Source organism: Sminthopsis crassicaudata, chromosome 1, assembly GCF_048593235.1.
Source record: "Sminthopsis crassicaudata isolate SCR6 chromosome 1, ASM4859323v1, whole genome shotgun sequence".
In the NCBI taxonomy this organism is placed as follows: Eukaryota; Metazoa; Chordata; class Mammalia; order Dasyuromorphia; family Dasyuridae; genus Sminthopsis; species Sminthopsis crassicaudata.
Window position 1 is genome coordinate 393,665,912 of NC_133617.1, and position 6,000 is coordinate 393,671,911.

The following is a 6,000-nucleotide window of genomic DNA, read 5'->3' on the forward strand; positions in this document are numbered from 1 at the left end:
TACTGCACTGCTTGATTTTGCTTCACTGTATATCTCTGTTATAAGGAAAGTTAAGGGGGTAAAAGCTAGGGAGAAGATGAATCAAGAAATAACTGCACCCCAAAAGACATCAATCTCTTTTATAGACTCACATAAAATTACATTTCTTGGAATAGACAAAAGTATAATTACCCTATAACTTCCTTGCTGCTTATACTTTTTATTTTCTATTTGGGGAATTTGTTTTGGTGTAATTGGAGTTTCTAAAGGCATCCTAGTTTAGAGGATAATGTGAGACACTTAGATCCAGGAAGACCTAATTAGGAGGCACAGAGAGTTAGATTTTGGAATTAAAATCCTGACTCCCAACACTAACTGTGTGATCCTGGGCAAGTAACCTAACCTTGCTGAGCCATGGTTTCCTCATTTGTAAAATGAGGGAATTGGACTTGATGGTAACTTCTATCCATCATGCTTCCTAGTTGTTCTTAAAATCCACATTGACCATAAAGATTATTCCCACTTCACTAAGTCCTGTGGAAATGTTTTGGTGCTAAACTATTATGGAAGTTGGGGTGGAAATTCTTTTCTTTTTCCTACCTACACTTTTGGGGAGCAAATGAGTTAAATTCTTTATTAGCCTGACCTGCAAAGCCAGAATCCAAATTGTAGGATCCTCACATTTGTACCCCATAATTATGTAATATCATTGAAGATCCTTGGCATGGGACTTCGGATAAACTAAATTAGAAAATGAGAAAGGGCCATTAAAGACTTACCTTGATGGTAAAAGGAACACAATTGCACCCAAAAGACTAGGAAAATTTTTGGAAACTATTGAGGAAAAATAGGATTATGTGGAAGTGTAGCCCTAGTCCTGAAGCCCATGGGTATGGGATTTACTATTTAGATGAGATCATCCTGTGGGTGATGAGGTGGAGTTGTTGAAAGTCAAGAGCTGCAGGTCTCAGCCAGATCCCCTTTTCTGGACTCTACAAGCAGGATTCCCTTTCAGGAATTTCCAAGTAAAAGGATTCTTTGATGCAGAAATTAGAAGAGTTCAACCCCACTTCAGGTTAGGAAGGAAAAGACTGGGAAGATCTGATTGGTGCAGGCAGGTTCCCTTATGTCCCTACTCCCAGCTTGCTACTCCAGAGAAGTCAGGGCATTTCTCCTAGGGAAGATTATGGACACAGTTGAGCCTTCTTCCTTTCCATGGGAAAGCTGCTTGATTTTATGTTGTCTGCTGCATATTCTACATATACCTTCTTTGATTTCTGTTTTGCTATGATTTGGATAAATGGATTTCTTTGTTTTTCTCTCTTATAAAACTGGGATTATGTGGAGAAGGAGTAAAACCCTGTATGTGACAAAATGATCAAAAATTCTAGCTTACATTCAACAAATTCTCATCTTTTATTTTTAAGAAATGGGTTATATCCCCTAGACTTATAATACTTAAGGGAATAGCTAGATATACTTCTAGCCAGGTACCCCCACTCTCTAGAAAGCAGAGGGGTGGCCTGGACCCCAACTTCTTGCCTCTCCTCCTGGCAGGAGTGAAAGGCTAATCTTTTAGAGAAGGGCAGAAGGAGAAGAGACTAGAGATGTCTACTCTTCCTTCAAGATACACAGGGAAAGCCATCCTTGCCACACTGGTAGTCTTGCTACATATGTGGGACCCACTACCATTCCCTCTACTCTCTCATCACTACATATGTACCAAAAGCAAACTGCTGAAACCTCAGTAACACATGAGCTCCCACTCATGTCCTGTTGGCTAAGAACAGAAAAATAAACTATTGGCTAGCTATTTTTACAACAAGAGACAAGCTATGGTTAGCTTTTTTTTCTCCAAATAGTAGATTTAGGCTTTTGAAACTGTATAAAGTGAATTGAATTTCAGTCCCCTTTTTGTGGTCCCAATAGGCTTGCCTATATGTATGCATATATCTTGGAAGTTCCTATTTTCCTCTTTTCCAATAATTTTAAGGACCATCTCTACATAAGTTCATTTCAATCCAGCAATGGACAACAGGAAGTCACTCACCTGGAAGAGTTGTTGGAGAGGGACTTCCTGCCTCAGGTAGAGAGATCCCTCAAGCCCTCTCTCATTTCTTGGAATAGTCTACTTAGAGGAGCGCCCTTCACCCCGCTTTGTTGCAGGTTCTCAGAGCCCAGCTCTGGCCAACTTTTCTATTCATCAACCTTTGGAATGTTTGCTCTGACATAGATTTGCAATCCTTTCCAGGGATTAATATTAGTGCCCGCACATACACACACACCCCAAACACAAATGTTGTTAAACTCCACAACGGCCACTTTGTCTCCGCTGCTTTGAGTGCCCACCAAGCTCAAAGTACATCCTCACCCTTGGGGCCTGGATTTTATAACCTCACTTAGAAGAACACAAAACCAGCAGTGTTTTCCTCAGCCAGATGCATAAGGGGTGGCCTGGGGGCATTTTCCTAGAGAAAATTCTGAGCTGGAAGCATCTGGACCAACCCCTATACCTCAGCAAGAAGCCACACTACCATATTTAGCATATTTTTAGCATATTTACCATATTTAGCCTGCTATGACTGTTCAGAGGTTTCAAGTGATTTTAAAATCTTATTTCTGAACCAGACTATGGACTTCTTGCAGGGAGGGTCCTTGAAAAGAGTCCTTGAACATGGGAGTTGAGATGGTACAAATTCTGCCTCAGATACTTAGCAGCAGCTGTCATCCTGGACAGTTCATTAAACTCTGGACCTCTCTTTCCTCAGCTATAACAAAGCTTCTTAAACTGTGGCTACCCACCTCATGTGGGGTCACATACCTAAATATGGGGGTCCTGAGAAATTTGGCAGCATTAAAAGGTATCAGATATTCCTCCAGGATTTAATTCTTCATGCAAAAATAAATATATCTGTCTCATTAGTATGGAAATTCGCTTTTATCTTTCATAAGTGGTAAAATGAGGTTTTCCAAATTAAAGATTTTGATTTAAAATAAATTAATATTTAAAGGTTATATCTAAAGTGAACATTTTACCCACTGTGTGCCAGCAACTGTACTAAGCATCGGGAGATATAAGGAAAAAATAAAATCATGGCCAAGCTGGCATCTTCAGGGTTTCATTAAGGTTTCATTCCAAGCAAGGCCCACCAGGTCTCCTCAGACTTCTTCTTTCCAGAAACCCTGAGAACCAAGTCTAGCAGGAGCAACGGGCTCTGAAGGTGGGTGATGGTTCCTATATTACCCCTTTTTAGAGAAGGGAGGTTCCTTAAAGCAAATTCAGCTGGTGCATCAGTAGCCAAATGATGATTCATGCCCAAATGCTGAGCTGTTGCCATTTTAAGTGATTATATTTTTATTAATAAATCCAACCTCGACCAACAGACTCGCAGATAAAAGAAACCAGTTAGAACTGTCAGGAAGTGCCTGATATCATAGCAACACCAAATTAAACATCTGAGGAACAGGAGGTATATCCCCATTAAGAGGGGATGGTTGCTCGCCAAAACTCTGATCCTGAGTATGTTGGACACTGTCTTTGCAAAGACTCATGGTTTGGGTTTTCTAGAATGACAGATGAAAAATTGTGAAGGTTTCTAGGAAATGACCTTATCTTGTCCTTCTTATATAGAATGGCCTATAATAGGTCTGGTACTATCTCTAATGGCAGTGAGGGTGTTCATGCCAGTGGGACCACACTGACACCGTTGGGCTTTCCGTGTCCCTTCCGTACCAGTGTGAGCCAGGGAAGAAACATTAAGAGACTCAATCGACGTTTATTTATTATATGTGATAGACCATGTTAGGCACTGAAGACAAGCAAGGAGCTGTCCCTGCACTCAGTTTACAATCTAGGAAGGGTAAGTAAACATATACAATTAGAAACATGCCTAAGTATTGAAGAAGTCAAAAGGGAGGTCATTCTGGGATGGGCTAAGTACAGTGAAGAGAAAACTGGGCCTTTTTCCTATTAGATCTGGTTTGCCTCAGTTTCCTTATTTATAAAATAACCTGGAGAAAGAAATGGCAAACTACTCCAGTATCCTTGTCAAAAAACAAAAACAACTCACATTGAGTCACAAAGAGCCAGATATAAGTGGAAATGACTAAAAAAGAAGGGCAGGGAAAGGCTCTTGGAAGAGCTGAGCCCTTCCAACAAGTCAGGTATCTCTAGGTAAGTACTACAATGTCTCTGTCTCATCTTGATCCACACCTAGTCAAGATTCTAGCTATTGTACCAATGTGGGGGACAACAGAGTTTGAATTGGTTGACAGGTGATAAATTTATAGAGTGGAAGAAACTGCTCAGATAAATGTGCCCATAATGGGATTTGAATTGTGACGGGATCTGAAAATTGTGAGTCAACAAGTTCAGTGTCCAGCCTTTGTTAATGTTACTATGGGTCACAGGGTCTTCATTTCTCCTTCTAAACCTTGCTTTTTCCTTTGCTGAACTTCCCTGAAAGCGGCATATTGGAATGAGGAATCCTGAGTCCTATTTCTGCCATTTATAAGGTATGTGACCTAGGATAAGTCACTTATCCCCTCTTGGGGCCCCATTTATAAAATAAGAGGCCTGAACTTTAATAATAGTGCCAGGTATTTATGTAGGAGAATGGTTAGGGGAGTCCCCCCAAAAAAAAATCAGCTTGATTTTTTTTGTTAAACCTTGTTCTAGACTTTTAAAAATATCTTCCCATGGGAGGTGGGAAGGCAGGGAGAAAAATTTGGAACACGAGGTTTTGCAAGACTGAATGTTGAAAATTATCTTTGTAAGTGTTTTGAAGAAAAGAAAAAAAATTTCCTCATGGAGGATGTGGATATGTGTGTATGTGTATGTATATGTATGTATATATATATATATGTGAATATATACAATATCTCATATATATACATACACACATATATACACATGCATATATATATACATATTATACACACTGGCACCCTGTTGAGAGACTAATACATGATAAAATATCAGTACCTGACTGAGGCTTTCACCAGGATAACCTGGTTAGATTGGACTCTTGCATCACTGGTTTCTTGTAGGAGAAGCCAGATTTTTTTTTCTGGCCTATAAGATTAAATTCTTTCTCCTTTTCCACTTTTCTTGAGATCTGGAGAGCACAGAATATTAAAGGGAGGGAATCATCACTCCCACCTCTGACAAGAGGGGAAAGGAGACAGTGAAGTTGGGGAAGAATCTTCATTCTAAGCCTGGTTCTCCTTGGGGAAGAAAAGTCTTTGTCCTTTTAAGAAAGGAACTCCAATCATCATCATCTACATTGAGATGGGATTTAGAAGGATAAGAAGAGGATCTGTGAGATCAAACACCATATTTTCAGGTGAAAACCAAACAAAATGCAAATGGGTGACAGCTAAAATCATTTTTTAAAAATTCCCTCACATTTGATTAAATGAGAAAATGTTTTTTTTAATTAAAGCTTTTTATTTTCAAAACATGCATAGATAATTTTCAACATTCACCCTTGCAAAACCTTATTCCAATTTTTTTCCTCCCTTTTCCCCTAAATGGCAAGTAATTCAATATATGTTAAAACAATTGATAAAATGTTTGTAAAGCATTATATACATGCTATATGCTATTTTACAGTACTTTAGCCTTTACAGACCCAAGATCTCATTGACTCTTCACAGCAAAACTGTTGGGTAGATAGACAGAAGGGACTGTTATCCTTGTTTTCTGGAGTGTATAACTGGGACTCAGTGATACAGTTAATGGAACTTTTCCAAGTGAATTACTGCTTCTCTACCTTGTCAGGGCTTTAAAAGGATCCATTTTCTCTGTTATAAGAAAAAATGCTTGGCATATATCACTGCAGGCTGTGTGTGTGGGAAGACATGAGGATGATAAAGGAGAATTGAGTGACTGAAAATCTCCACAAATTGGCCAGTGCTTACCCTTCTACTCTGCCCTGTCAAGATTAAATTTATTACTGAAAATTGAGTGGATGCCCATCAATTGGAAAATGGCTGAGTAAGTTATGGTATATGAATGTT